This window comes from Vombatus ursinus, unplaced genomic scaffold (genome assembly GCF_900497805.2).
Source record: "Vombatus ursinus unplaced genomic scaffold, bare-nosed wombat genome assembly UNPS02014786.1, whole genome shotgun sequence".
Classification (NCBI taxonomy): Eukaryota; Metazoa; Chordata; class Mammalia; order Diprotodontia; family Vombatidae; genus Vombatus; species Vombatus ursinus.
The window spans coordinates 12,405,562-12,421,551 of NW_020954564.1; the positions used below are offsets into that span (position 1 = coordinate 12,405,562).

The 15,990-nt window shown below is 40.8% G+C and overlaps 1 protein-coding gene across 3 annotated transcripts in view; it reads right to left on the reverse strand.

The window, feature by feature from the left end:
* The window catches only part of LOC114047037 (spermatid perinuclear RNA-binding protein), a 136,988-nt gene extending 129,961 nt beyond the window's left edge, over positions 1–7,027 (reverse strand). For all 3 annotated transcript variants that reach the window (XM_027867703.1, XM_027867702.1, XM_027867704.1), the window contains exon 1: positions 6,953–7,027. The gene's annotated coding sequence lies outside the window, so the exon portion shown is untranslated. The remainder of the gene's footprint in view (positions 1–6,952) is intronic.
* Positions 7,028–15,990: the final 8,963 nt, after the last annotated feature.

Consider the following 15,990-nt stretch of genomic DNA (forward strand, 5'->3'; position numbering starts at 1 on the left):
AAAACTGTGTCCCTACATGGCTCATAGCTGATAGAAGGGCGTGAGAGGAAAGGGAGTTACAGAATATTAGTAATTTCCCACATATCCCATTTCAATATCTGTTCTATGAGAAAACTGTATTTATTATCATTTATAAAATCATAAATTTAACAGCTGGAAGGGGACTCAGAGGTCATCTAATCCTGCGTCATTTTACACAGGAAGAACCAGGCAGAAGACATTTATTCTAATTCTGACATTCCATAATTAGGTATGTGACCTTGGGCCAGTCACTTCAAGTCTCTAGACCTCAGTTTCTCCTTATTTAAAATGAAAAGGGTCAGACTAGATGAGGAGTTTGTTAGCCCTGGGGTCCATGAATTTGTTTTGAAACATTGTGATATATGTATTTAAATAACTGGTTTCCTTTATAAGCTTATGTATTTTATTATACACATTTAAAAACATTCTAAGAAGGGGTTCAATGATTTCACCAGACTGTCAGAGAGGTCCATGACAGAAAACAGGTTAAAAAGCTCTGGATTAGATGAACCCTAATCTAATCACTTTAGCTCCAATGTTCAACATTCTATTCTGTGTTCTAAAGTCTCTTACAACTATGACATTCCATGATTCTAGGACACTATGACAGCAGACAGAAAAAAAAATACATAGCAGCTAAACTCCTTCCAAAATTTTATGTATCCCTTCTCCACTGACTTTAGGACAGTGGTTACCTGCACTGAAATGGTTAAATTCATTTCAATAAATAAAAGCTAAGCAGACCAATGGGAGGTTATGAAAAGCCCTGGCACCTGGAATATACTGCAGATGAGCAAAAAAACTGCAGGTGCAGAGCAGTAAAGAGCTACACCTTAGCAGTGACCTAGAAATGCCAAGGGATTTATTACACAACCTGCTGCAGAATTCTCACTTTTCAAATGGAAATGAGCCATGAAGTCACACAATTCAAAAAGGCTGTGATTTTATTATTGAGACAAACAATTGTACCCCATTTGAATTCTACTGAAGATGAATAAACTAATGAATACAATATTTCTGATAGTCGTATTATGTCATGTTAAATGTAACCAGGAAACCAAACACCTGGATCCCTAGACTACCTATCAAACGGGGTTACACTTAAAGAATGCCATCATATAGTAGAAAGAACACCTGACAAGGACACCAGCTACATTTACTTAATTTGCTGTGTGACTTTAAGAAAGGCATTTCATCTCTATGTACCGAGCTTCCTCCATTCCATAAAATGAAGGGGATGGACAAGACAATTTTAGAATTCTCTTCCACTTCTAACATTCTATGTTCTCAAGTCCTTTCAGAATCTAATATTATAGGATTGTATAACCCTGAATGATTCTATAACCTTGAAAGCAAGAAATATTCAAATTAGGTATAGATGAGATAAATTCATCTAGTCAACTCATTATTTAAGTAGAGGGACCTATATTAAAGACTTACAGATCCTCCAATTTCACATCAATATTTGATTTTATCACTATTAATCTGGTCTCATTTCATTCTTTCAATTTTAATTGCCATATAAATTTAACTAACATCTCAATAGTTTCCTAAAATTTGATTAGACTATGAAGTTGTATAATTACCTATTCAGGAATAGCTTTTCTACAGCTGAACAGATTCTGGAAAAAAAAAAAAAACAACCAATCCTCCAATAAAAAAACTATGTGAAAAATAAAAATGAGGTAAAATGCAAAAGACCCCTCAATTGTTCCACCAACTAGTGAACCCTGTCAGTCAGCAGAAAGAGAAATTACAAATGAAGCTCAATGTCACAACCCTCTGGTGAAATAAATTAATGACTAATAAAGCAATTTACTATTTACATTTTACCATGAATGAATGAAGCTCAATGTCACAACCCTCTGGTGAAATAAATTAATGACTAATAAAGCAATTTACTATTTACATTTTGCCATGTCAATCATAACCAGCATTTGGAGGCTTTTCAAAATTAAACCACAACACACACACACACACAATTTTAAAATCATTCCCTCAGAAAGAGTTGTGAACTGTCAATGGGACTAGAAATCATGCAGCAGCATCTCAATAAACAGCAATATGGTACAGGAGAGATAAGCAGTGAACTGGAGAGAACTGAGTTCTCCTCTTGGATCTGTAACTAACTTTTCAGGTGACCTTGGGGAAAATTACTTGATCTCCCAGGGCCTCAGTTCCTTTATCTATAAAAGATGAATTCTGAAATTCCTGCTATCACTAACTTTCTATATTTTGACTTTCTATTGTATAAGGTACTTTCCAGCTCACTCTTTGATTCTAGGAGTATAGAAATTAACTTTTAAAAAAATGAAAAAATGAAAAAGCATTCAAATCAAATGCACTTGCTTTGAGGGAATGTCATTTCTCTTTTCAAGTTATTCAAAAAGACAATGAAAATTCAATTTTGATTACTTACAAAACTTATTGCAAAGGAGCATTATCTTTTTTTATTACCCAGGTGTTTAGCAGCCCAAACTGACTTATGTTAGTTTCTGTAGAAACAACCTTCAGCAATAGCCAGCAAATACATGTCCCTCATAAGTAATTATGACTGAAGAATCCAGACCAGACCAGCACTCAGCAACAGAATACTGCATATATGAGACAGCTATATATCCTATACAGCAAAGAAGACAGCCTCATTTTGCAGAGTAACTACAATTCAAAGAAAGAGAATTTCTCCTTCATCCAATGTACCCACTGCACACTGAACATCCAAATGGCTCAGTACAGAAAGCATTAACTACTTTTTAATTCTGCAGAAAGGGGTGGGTAGATGGGAAAGGACAGAAGGAAATAATGTTTATGACTAGTATTTACTTAGCTCTATTCTTTCAAAGGACTCAAACTTACTTAATATAAACCATCTCAATTCCCTTGAGACAGAGAAGGATCAGGTTTCTGTAGAAGAAAGGAGTATAAAGGGATTAAGTGTCTCATCCAGCAAGTCACTGGAAAAATAGAAACTGGAACCCAGTTATGTAGACTCCCAAGTCTGAAGTATTCAAGAGCTAGTCTGAGTTCAGAGGTTCATAAATTTGGAATATTGTGAAGAATCTAGAAATGACTGTCCTGAGCCTCGTACTTCATAAGATTCTGAAGTATAACAAGGATCCTAAAATTGTACTAGTATCTACACAGTACTAGACCTATTTCCTACGAGTTAAAATAGAAGTGTTGGGGGCAGCTAGGTGGCACAGTGGATAGAGCTCTGGCCTTGGAGTCAAGAGGACCTGAATCCAAATCTGGTCTCAGACACTTGACACTTACAAGTTGTGGAACCCTGGGTAAGTCACTTAACACTGACTGCCTCACCAAAAAAAAAAAAAGAAAGAAAAAAGTGTTGAACAAGTAGACAATTTCTAACATCCCTCACCCAGTTCTAACATTCTATGTTCTAAGGCCATTTTTTTTCCAACTCTAACAATCAGTTTGAGTCCCTTTTGCCCTAGATCACTCAGATGGCCTCACACAAAAAAATGGGAAATGAAAAAGAAAAAATTAGCAATGCTGACAGGAATTTTCAAAGGTTATCCCCATTCTTCTTGTCCAAAACCACTCAAATCACTGTCAAAGACTTAAGGTCAAATATGACTGCCAATCACAGTATTCCATAGGCTTATCACACCTCAATAAAGCTTCCAGTAGGTGTCACAGTACGTATAGCTGAAATCTGTGGCACATCACATCCTCAAAAACTCATCCCCCTTTCAAAGAGAACATGGGATATATGCATTCTCTTAGTTTGCTAGTTCATGATCTGGATTTTTAAAAATCTATTAGGTTAAAGATAGTTTATTCTAATAGAATAATAAATTCAAAATGTGCACATTTACAAATTCAAATTATTTTAAGCTTAGCCTCTATCCACTTAACCTGCCTCTGTTTATAGTTAAAATTCAGTCAAAGGAGAGACTTCGTAAGAATACCCTTAACTAAAAATGTCCACAGACATTTTCTAAATTGTCAAAAGTTGAAACAATTGTGCAGAAAGCTCACAAGTTAGTCTTTTGTTTTAAAACCACACAAGGGACATTTCACTTCATATAAAGTCAGAGAAGCAATACCATTTCTGATGAATATGATCAAAATGTCTAAATAGTCTAAATTTAGGGACACTGAATAGGGCCACCCCTCACTAGTCTACTAGGGAACCCCCTAGTTTACTGAGGCAGTCAAAGCAAGTTTCCTTGATCCTTCCAAATACCAAAGAATGTAACACTAGCCACAGAACACAGAATGGGAATGACACTAAAATGTCTGTTCTCAAACCCCTAACAGTTATTTCCCCATGTGTTTGGCAGGCTAGTGGAACAATGCCTGCAGCAGTCACAGAACCTGCTCTCTTCACCAGCTCTAAAGCTAGCTGCACAGGAAGAAGCCAGACCGGCCCAGCAGGATGTCAGAGAATAGACCCAACGAGGCTCGAAAGGCAAAATAAATTTCTGCAGACCCATTTTCTCCCTGTGAGGCCTCAGAGAGCAGGCCTACAAAACTGGAAGAGCCCAAGTACTCCACCCCAATGACTAGGTCACCAGGATAAAATTCCTATCTTCTACCTAAAAACTAACCCCAATTAACCAGAACACCACAATATTTGCAGAATCTCCACAGACAGCCTCCAGTCACTGTCACATTTGAAGGCCCAGAGCCATAATAGATACTTGAAAACAAAAGAACAAAATGAAAAAGTGCAATAACTTAAATTTTTTTAACTGAACAACACTTTACTGGGCTTTTGTGTCCAAAAAAACAAAAGCAAAACAGTTTTCAGGCAGCCACAATTCATATACACAGTCAAAAGAGTTCTTTACATGCTAAATTAGAAGGACAGCATGATGCAGTGGAAGAGTACTGAATATGGAACTGGGAAGACTTGGGTTACAATCTCAATTCTGCCAATGACTACTTATGAGACCCTGAGCAAGTCACCTTCAAGAGGGGATTGGAATGGAGGCCATATAAGTTCCCTCCAAGTTCTAACATTCTGTGACTCTTATGAAATTTAAGGTTCCCTTTAAGCTTGAGGTCCAGACCTTAAACCTCCAGTTTAAGATGACCTCTAACTGGCTCTAAGTGTATGGCCTATCACCAGGAGACAGTATCTTCCTGTTTTCTGTTGCCCTCCAGCTACACCTTACCTGGAAAGTTTGAACATTCATGTATCCTCCAGTCCAAGATCCTTGGCACTCAAGTTCAGGACTTTTAGCCCTAAGTATCATACACCTAACAGTACAGAGGGTTGCCCCACAATCTCAAAGCCTTCCCCCAACCCTCCCTTCCATGCTTCCTCTAATCTTGCAGTTTTGCACTTAGGTCCAGCTTAAACTCCCGGTTCCAAAACAATCTGACAGCCCCGTGAAGTAGTTCAAGTATTATTTTTCAGAATTTTGCAGGTAAGTACAGAGGTTCAGAAAGCTCAAGTAACCTCAAGTTGTTCACAAGGCTAGTAAGTATCAAAGCTTAAACACAAATCTAACTTAAAGATGACCAGAAGCTGCTTATCATTTACCACCTCCCCATTCAAAGGGTTCTAGAACCATATCCAGTCAAACTCCATTGCCCTAGGAACAATGCTTTTGCATCTTGGGAAATATGCCCTTCAACTTTCCATTATCATGAATAGTAGAATCTTGTCTCCAACATATCAGCTCTATGCTAACCTCTAATCCATAAGCCTAATCAATTTTACACAACCCTAGCACCCTACCATCCTTTCACTTTCTTCTCTAACCAGAAACCCTATTTTTACCTCTAATCACCTAACTTAGGCCCTTTCTGACTTCTTCAAACTCCAACAATCATGCCCTTACATTCTGGTTCTATTCCTAAGCCAAACTCAAGAATTTTGCATCACTTCCATCTCTTCTTCTCTACCTATTCCCCATTACCGTATACCACGCTCTATTAACCCCCCCACACACCCCCTGCCCTACCTACCAGGTAAGTTACAGTCTATCCTCACTATCCCTGCCTTACCCAGAATATGCTTTGCTGTGCTTCACCTTACCAAAAAAATTCCTCCTCCCTACCCCCCCCACCACCCAAGCCTTCCTCCTTGGAATAAGAATCCCAAATCACTTACTACACCCATCATAGTGGGTGCCATCGCCCACCTCTCCCCACTTTAACCCCGTGGGTCCCACAACTCCCTATACTGATCCTTCCTGCCTCTACCGTTCACTATACCCACCCCACTGCCTCCCTCTCCTTATTCTTGACCCCCCAAATACTTTCATCTCATCTTCGGCCTCCACCCTCTCACCCCATCCTCGAGCCCCCCACTCTTCCCCGTCGTCGAACCCCCTCCCTCTATGCTATCCTCGAGCCTCATCTCTCTCCCCCATCTTCTAGGCCCACACTCCCACCCACCCCCGTCCTCGACCCTCCCATCACCCTCTCCCCACCCTCGACCCTCCCACCATCCTCTCCCCACCCTGGAAGCTCCCCACCCTCTCTCCATTTTCGAGCCCCCCCTTCACCCCCTCCCCCCCCCCCCCCCCCCCCCCCCCCACGTCTCCATCCTCGACCAACCAGCCTCTCCCCTTCCCGGATCTGGTCAGGCTGAGCGCGGGCTCTCTCTCCCATACATAACCCATGCTTCATCTTCGTCCTCTTCTCCCTCCCCCTCCAAAGGTGAATGTACCGTCCTGCCCTTGTCGTTCCCGGGACGCGGCGGCCGCGGCGGCGGCGGATACAAAGCCCGCCCATCCTCCCCGCCGGGGCCGGGCCCGGGAGAGGTGGGGGAGGCGCTAGGATCCCTCCCCCGGCTCCAAGCTCCCCGGGGCTCCCCGTGGCCGCGGCTGCTGCTGCTAAGGACACACACAATAAACAATGCGGAGCAGCGCTCGGCCGGCTCCCAACCGCCACAACGGCCGCAGTCAACCGCCTCCAACCGCCGACTGCCCGCCCGCCCCCTGACGCCTACCCCAGCCAGCGCCCACTTCCCGCTGCCGGGCCCAAACGCGGGCTCCCTCTGAGCTCCCCGCACCGCCGCCGCCGCCGCCGCCTCCTCAGCTCCGGCTCCTCGGTCTAGCGGCGGCGGCTCCGGCTCCTGCTGCTGCTGCTGCGGCCGCGGCTGCTCTGGCGGCGAGCGGGGCTTCGACGGCGAGCACGTGACCTCTCTGGGTCCCCTCATTGGTGGGCCCGGGGAAGGGGCGGGCCCCGCCGCCACTGAGGAACGGAAGCCCGCCCCTCGCTCTCGCCTCGCCCCCCCTCCTTTCCTTCTCTGTCTTTCCCCCTTCGGCCCGTTGTGCCGCACCTGAGAGCTTGAGCCAGCGCCTGCCGCGGCTTGCGCCAACTACGCACCTGGGGCGCGCTAGTGCGCACGCGTGGGAACTGCCGACTCGGCAGGCCGCACCTGCCTGGGCCGGAGCGAAAGAAATCGTATCCCTGCTTTTCTCTGGCCCCTCCCCTTCCCCCCCTCCCCCGCTCCCCACGTTCCCAGGGCTACACCTGAGCCCTGCTGCGCCATTGTTGGAGCTAGGGACCTAGGAGCGTGCGCGAGCTGCGTGCTTGGGGCGCGGAAACTCTGACGCTTCCCGGAGGAGGCGGAGGCGACAGCATTCCTTACCTAGGAGCCCTTCTGGCCCCATTTACCCGCAGGACCTCGCTCCTTGGGGTGCTTGCTGGGGGCTGATTCCAGGCAAAAGGAGATGGTGGGGACCAGGAGAGAGGAGAGGGAGAGAGAGCTTAAAGTACTGGTGGTCGAGGGGTGAGGGGGTGTTGGCCTTTTATAAAATGACTGGCTTCACTGCTGGAAGGCAGCAGGGTGCGTTAAAAAGAGCACTAGGTTTGGAGTCCGAGGTCTCAGGTTCGAGTCTCCGCCCTGCTATTTACCATTTGTGACCTTGGCGGAGGGCAGTTCGCTCTCCATCGGCTGTAAAATGTGGGTTCGACTGGAGCCTTTTCAGCGCTATCTAAAGCTTCAATAAATGCTTATTCGGTTTATTTAAATGACCCTAGGTGCTCTATGACAAGTGCAATGGATGAGAGTCCTTCCACTTGATGTCTTGTAACCTTGGCAAATCGCTTCGCTCCTCTGGGTTTTCAATTTCCTCTTCAGTAAAATGAGGGAGGAAGTGGACTTAGAGGGGCTCTAAGTCTAAGCTCTGAAATTTTGTGATAATTTGAAATTATTTAGTCAAATCCTATCATTTTACAGAAGAAACCGGCACTGGAGAAATGAATGAATGGCTTTGATTTTTTTTGGGGGGGGGGGACCGGGAGCCCGCTGGCGGCGGGTATTGAATGCTTAATATGTGCCAGGCCACGTGCCCAGCACTTCGGGGGATAAGAACAGTCTCTGCCTTCAGGGAGCTTACATTCTAATTGGGTAGGAGAAATAAGATGATTTGTCCAAGGTCACACGTTGATTTAGTGACTCAGCCTTGGTGAGAACCTTGGAGAATAAGCCCCTGTCACTCTTGTCAGCAAATATTAAAACATATGCATTCTCACCTCTTATTACCCTTCATCTTGCATGAAGATTATGCTGTACCCAATTGTTATAGAGCTGGGAAGGCTGTGAGACAAAATGAGGCTCAGAGAGACTTGCCCAAACTCACACAAGTCATAGGATCATAGATTTAGGGCTAAAAAGGCTCTCTGAGGTCATTTAGCCCAACACTCTCATCTGTAAAAGATGAGAAAATTGATCTTACCGAGGTTGACTTGACCAAGGGGAGAAGGGAACAAGTATTTATTAAGTGCCTACAATGTGCACTTAGCATAGGCTAAGTGCTCTGCAAATATATCATTTGGTCCTCACCATAATCTGGAAAGTAAGAGTTATTGTTATTATCCCCATTTTACAATTACAAACTGAGGCAAACAGCAGTTAAGTGACACAGCTAATAAATGTCTGAGGGCAGATATGATCTCAGGAACTCTGAACTCTAGCTGCCCCCAAAGTCATACAGGTAGTAAGTGGAAGAGCTAAGATTTGAATACAGATTATCTTCTGATTCCAAATCCAGTTCTCTTTCCAATATACCTTATCCATAACCCTCATTAGGCCCTTTTCTTGAGACCTCTGTGCCTCTAGTTCCCTTTTATGTATTATCCTGTCTCCCCAACCAGAAGCTGCTGGAGAATAGATCTGGCCAGTTTAGTAAATAGAATCAAAAGTTCCTAGTCTGGTATCTCTGTCAATTCAATTCAACTCAACAAATATTTATTAAATTCTTATTTGGGGAATGGGTTCAGATCCACTACAATTTCTGCCTTCAAGGCATTACATTTTCTCTTAGTTACAAAGCTAATGAGTGGAGGAGGAGCTTCTTGTTACATTTTAGACAAGTACCAAGCAAACTTTATTAAGTGCCTACTATGTATATGGAATTCCTCATTGTATCTTTGGAGTTCACAAACTAATATGAAAAGCACTCCCAAAAGGGGCAGCTAGGTAGCGCTGCCACCTAGAGCACCGGCCCTGAAGTCAGGAGGACCTGAGTTCAAATTTGCTATCAGACCAAACACTTGACACTTACTAGCTGTGTGACCCTGGGCAAGTCACTTAACCCCAATTGCCTAAAAAAAAAAAAAAAAAAGCACTCCCAAAATAAGTTGATTTGGAGTTGACCCAGAATGCTTTCTCTACTGTCTCTTAGAATTCAATGCTCAACTCAAGTGCTTCATCCTACATGAGACCTTTCCTGATTCCAGAGTGGTTAATGTTCTCTCTTTCTCCCCACTATACCCCTCCCCCAGAAAATTACTTTGTATTTTTATTGCCTCATCTGTGATTTCAATGGCATAAGGAATTTCTGGTAAGGAAATTCCCTCTATCAATACAGACTGACATCTGTACTGCATTTTATAGTCTTGAACCACAGAGGTTAAGTGATTCACTCAGCACAGAGCAAATATACAAAATGCAAGACTTGCAACCTGGGGTTCCTGAATCTAAAGAAAACTTTCTATTTACAAGACCAGCTCTCTATCCACTACACCATAGAGCCTCTATACTTGGCATGTATTTTGTATAAATTTTGTATGAATTCATCTGTGTACTCTTGTTTCCCCCCAACAGAATGTATGCTCCATAAGCACAGAGATTGTCTTGTTTTGTCTTTATATCCCTAGTACCTAACATAGTGGCTGGCACATAATAGATGTATAAAAATGTTGATTTGAATTGGATTGTTGAAAGTGGGAAGCTGGGGAGTTGATTTATATTGGGGCTATGGACAAAAAGCCTCATACAGATAAATCAGTTTTCTTCATTGTTCACCCCTTTGTCAAACTTGTTATCCAGATGTCCTGAGCCTGTTCTTGGGAACATAGCAGCTTAAAAGCCTATTTTAGACAGAATTGAAGAAAGTTACATGAATACTCTATGGTCTTCCTGCCTCTACCACCACCCTAATACTCCTTGGGGACCATTGCTATGTAACCTCTATTTTGAGGAAAATCAGATAGCCAGGGTAAAATGAATGACTTAGAATCATAGAGTCACACAGTCATAGAGCTGAAAGAATCCTCAAAGCAAAATTCAAGGAACATTAAGTGCCTACTGTGTCCAAGGTACAAGCTACTATGCCAGGGTCTGGGATACAGAATTTAAAAACTACAGTCTGGGGCAGCTAGGTGGCACAGTGGATAGAGCACCAGCCCTGGATTCAGGAAGATCTGCGTTCAAATCTGGCCTCAGACACATAACACTTACGAGCTGTATGACCCTGGGCAAGTCACTTAACCCCATTGCCTAGCCAAAAACAAAACAAACAAACAAAAAAAAAACCAAAAAACCACAGTCCTTGACTTACATTTTACTGGGAGATATAGCATGTAAGGGGGGGGAAAAAAGCAAGATAAAGTAGAAAATAGGAATGACAAGTAAGGAGATCAGAAAAGATTTCCAGTAGGAGGTTATCACCCAAACTAAGCTTTGAAGAAGACTAAGAATTCTAAGATGTGAGAAGGTATTGCAGAAATAGGGGTAGCCTGGGGCAGCTAGGTGGCATAGTGGATAAAGCTCCAGCCTTGGAGTCAGGAGGACCTGAGTTCAAATCTGGCCTCAGACACTTGACACTTACTAGCTGTGTGACCTTGGGCAAGTCATTCAACCCCAAGTGCCTCACCCAAAAAAAAAAAAGAAGAAGAAGAAATAGGGGTAGCCTATGCAAAGCATGGAGGTAGAATATAGAATACTGATTTTGGAGAACTGTGAGTAGGATATAATACAGAACACAAATAAAATACCTTAAGATTTTACATTAGAGCACAGAATGTTAATACATAGAGCACAATGTCTGACCTCTACCCTGACCTCTCAGTTTGCAGATGAGGAAACACATTGAGAAAGGAAATAATTTACCCTGAATCACAATGAGTTAGTGGCAAAGGTAAGATTAGAACCCAAGATTCTAGAATCAATCTAAAATTTTCCGTTCTGTAGCTCTTGAAGTAAAACTGCGTTCTCCAACACGTTAAAACATTGCTGCAAAAATCAAATATAGTAATTCTCCAATTAGATAGCATTTCTCTCTCTCTCTCTCTCTTTCTGTCTCTCTCTCTTTCTCTCTCTCCAGAAGGTCATAATATTTGTCTTGAGTTTTCTCAAGTTTAAGATTTTAAAAATAACTTGTTATACAAGTGTAAAAAATAGCATCTGAACCTTTTGTTTAAGTGTGAAACACACCTTTGTTGTGACTCAATACTGACTGAACAAACATTTACCAAAGTTTCCACAAAGAAAACTTCCCCTTAGACTGAGGAAACCAGAGATGATAACCCCTAACCCCTAGAAATCCAAATACCTAAACCTCGAAGATTCAGAGGGGCTAGAACCTGGAAGTTGGAAGTCAGTAGAAGAATCCAGAGGACTCAAAGTGAGACCAAACAGAACCAACCATTCCATCCAAAAGTGCAAGAGGGAGCAGAGTCAGGCCCTAATGCAAAGCCCTAAATCAAGAACTAAAACTGGAGAGATGAATAAATACAAGAAATCACCATCCAGTATCATAGTTATTGCAACTCTAACTCAATAACAACTGCAAACAGATATGAAAAGGAAAAAATAGATTTTCCACAAGGTCTACATGAATAGCCTAGGTAAAATGGAGCAAGTGCTAAAACTATTTTAAAAATTAAAGCTCTTGAGGAGAGAAATGGAAAGGGAATAAGTTTCTTAGAAGAAATTAGTCAACCTTACTGAAGAAATGTAATCCCTAAAAAGTAGAATAGACCAAACATATCAATGACTCCATAAGACAGTAAGAAATATTAGAAAAATATAATCCAAAGATTTGAAAAAACAAAAAAACAAAATATTTGAGATAAAAACAATTTAAAAATCATTGATCTACCTGAAAATCATGACAAAAAAAAGAGAAAAAATCCACCACTCCCATAGAAATGAACCAGAAAAGTTCCAGAAATGTCATAGCTAAAATTCGTGTTTTGCAGCTCTCGGATCAAAGAAAAAAATGCTATTAGGTATCCAGAAAGAAGCAGTTCAAGTACAAAGAAATTACTGTGAGGATCACATAAGATTTAGCAGCTTCTACAAAAAAAAAAAAAAAAAAAAAAAAAAAAAAAAAAAATGAAAAAAAAAAATCCCAAACACCAAAAAAAAATAAATATATATACATACACACATACATACATACATACAAATATAGGCTTAAAACTAAAACACCTTACAAAGCTTAGTAATGTCCTATGGGAAATAAAATATTGGATTTTTAATGGAATAAAGTACTTTCAAGCATTTCAGACTAAAAGACCAAAGCTGAATATGAACTTTAAAATGCAAATCTAAGAGTCCAAAAAAATCTATAAAGGTTAATTTATTTGAGCAATTGGAAGGAGCTATATGATGATGTAGTGCTAACATTCTAAGAGATAGAGAATACACAAGCATCTCTTCAATATTTTAATGTCTTCAACGGTTTGGTTGTTTTTTGTTTTGTTTTGTTTTATTTTTTTAATGTCTTCATTGTGCCTTCATTGAGAAATCTCATAAGCCTATAAGATCAAATCAGAACTAGTCTTAGTATTTACATCTTATCAGTACCTTTAGCCCCTCTGGTTGGAGGGTGGAGCCATGAGCTCTAAAACCACCATTTAAGGGGAAGGTCCCAAAACAGTCAGCTCCTTATTTCCTATCAACTACATTGCTTTTGGACTTCTCCATTATGCCTCCAAGCCCAGTGCCTTCCCCCAACCCTTTTCATTTTCCTATTGTGTGACTTTCTCCACTAAATTGTAAGCTCTTTAAGGGCAGGGACTGTTTTTTTTTTTTAATTTATGTTTGTATCCTCAGCACTTAGCACAGTGCCTGGCACATAGTAGGTGCTTAATAAATGTTTATTGACTGACTATTAAAAGAAATAAGAAAAACAAGGAGGAGGTAGGAGATTGGTTCCATTCTGAGGGTTTTAAGAAGTAAGAGAGAGGAGAGTAAAAGGAGGCATACACTAGTGTAGAAAAGAAGAAAGAGTTAGAATTTGCTATTTCTTATAATTGGAGGGTGTAAAAAGAATATACAAACAGGAGGAAGGTGATGGGGGAGTAGGCATCAAATGAACCTAACTCTTATGTACAACAAACAAAAAAAGAGTTGAATATACACACAGACACACATAGAGAGTTTGATGTAAAAATACACCAAATGCAACATGGAAACAAGTGGGAAGGGGTGGTAAAGAGGGAGGATAATACCTGGGATAGAATGGTCACAAGGAAAACAAACTTCCTGATTCTGAAGGGGAGGAGCTTAAAAGAGGAGTAAAGAAAGAAAACTAGAATTTAAGGGAGGACCTTAGGTTGGTTCTTGTAAACATATGGAGTATGGCTGAACAAATTGTATATGAAGGTATTGGATTATTATTGCTCCATAAGAAACAGTGAAAGAGATATTTTAAAAAATACTGGACAATATTGTTGTTCATTCTTCATTCTGGAAAAAAACCAATGATATCACAAGGGTGATGTCTTGACTTGCACATGGGTGGGGCAGACCTGCATAAAGTCATCAGCCTCACTCTCTCCTTAACAAAGATATCTGTCTGGGAGACCCTCAGAGTTTCTGGCCAACGGAAAACATTTGCTATTTACACTCATTCTAAGCCATCAAAACTTAACCAATGAGCCACAGCTTGGGTTGGGGCTATTTTTGTCCATTCAATGAAAGCCAGAGGGATTTGTGTTTTTAGGTGAAGTCAAGTAACTCCATTTAAAAGACAATGTTTTTTTTTTAAAGCCTGTCTTTTCAGAGCTATATTTCAAGAAATCAAAAATGAAAACCAAAAAGAACAAAAAGTAAATTGTCCCAGCTTTTTTGGGGGGAAAAAAGAGAAGGAAGAGGAAGAAGAAGAGGAGGAGAAAGAGGAGGAGAAGAAATAACAGCATTTCCCAACTTCTGCTTAAACTGGTAAATTGGGTCCCCAGAGGACGATGACTACTGCTCTCAGATAACATGGGAAACCCATTTAATACAGAACACCTCCAAGCAAGGAGTATGTTTAAACTTAGACCACCATCATTGCAGTGAGGCACATGTTTTAGAAATATGTGTGACAAGGTTTAACTCACAACACCTGCTCTGGAAGGCCTTTTCTCTGCGTAGAGACTTCATGCAGAACCCTTGATGTTGTTCATCCTTTATTCTTCAGACAAAATGAACTGAAGCAGAATGAAGTGAACAGAACCAAGAGAATAATTTACATAGGGACAATAACATTGTAAAAGAAAACAACTTTGAAAGACTTCTAAGAACTTATAACAAAGCACTGATCAGCCATGTCTCTAGAAGCACCTTACCCACCTGGTAGTGTAGGTGATGGACATGATGGACATAAGGCACAAAGAAATGCACATCTGGACACAGACATTGTATGGGTTCATTTTGCTTGACTTATTTGTTACAAATTTTTAGTTGTTTTGGTTTTTTTCCTTTTTTACTCCAGGTTAATGAGAGGGGCAAGTAAGTGAGGTATGCAACAGTGAGGTAAAAGTGGGGGTAGGGGGGGCATTCTAACTTTTTTTTTAGTGCATAGAAGAAAAGTTTAGAAGGAAGCACAGAGAAGCCAGACAGTCTTGAAAGTAATGTGTAGAATTTATTACATATTTTTTATTTAAAGACATGCAATATGAAAACAAGATTCAAGTTTCTTATACAATCCTCTTTTTCTGGTCTGCTGTGTGTATGGAAATGTTCTTTTTTCTTTCTTTCTTTTTTTTTTTTTTTTGATGGCCAAGTTCAGAGCAAGTTTTGTTTCATTTTGTTTTTAGAGAAAGTGGATTTGAAGTCAAGAGACCAATGTTCAAATCTTGGCACTGCTACTTGCTAGCTGGGTTGCCTTTGGCATGTCCCTTCACCTCCCTGAGCCTTAGTTTTCACATCTATAAAATGGATATAATAATATAGTGCTCACAAGACTGTTGTAAGGATCAAATGATATATTTATGTATATGTTTGTATACACATATATATGTGTATCTATCTATCTATATGTATATATATACATATACTATGTAAAGCCTAAAGTGACACCTAGATATTATTATTAGAAAATTATATATATATATATATGTTTCCATATGCATCACAATCAGGTGACACAGTGGATAGAACATGGTACTTAGAGTCAGGAAGACCTGAGTTCCATTCCTGCCTCAGATATTTACTAGCTGTGTGACCCTGGGCAAGTCATTTAATCTCTGTGTTCATCAGTTTCTTCATCTGTGAAAAAGGAAAATAATAACATCTAACTCATAGAGTTGTGAGGATAAAATGAAATAACATGTGAAGTGCTTTGCAAGTATTGCAGTAGAATATATATGCTAGCAATGATGATGGTGATAATACCCTGTCACTGAATCAGAATCAGGGAATCTCAGAATCAGAAATGACCTTGTAAACCAATTAATCCATGTCATATCTGACTAAGAATCTTCATCTACAATATACCTGACAAATGGTTATCCGATCTTTGCTTGAAGTGAAGCGAAACCTAC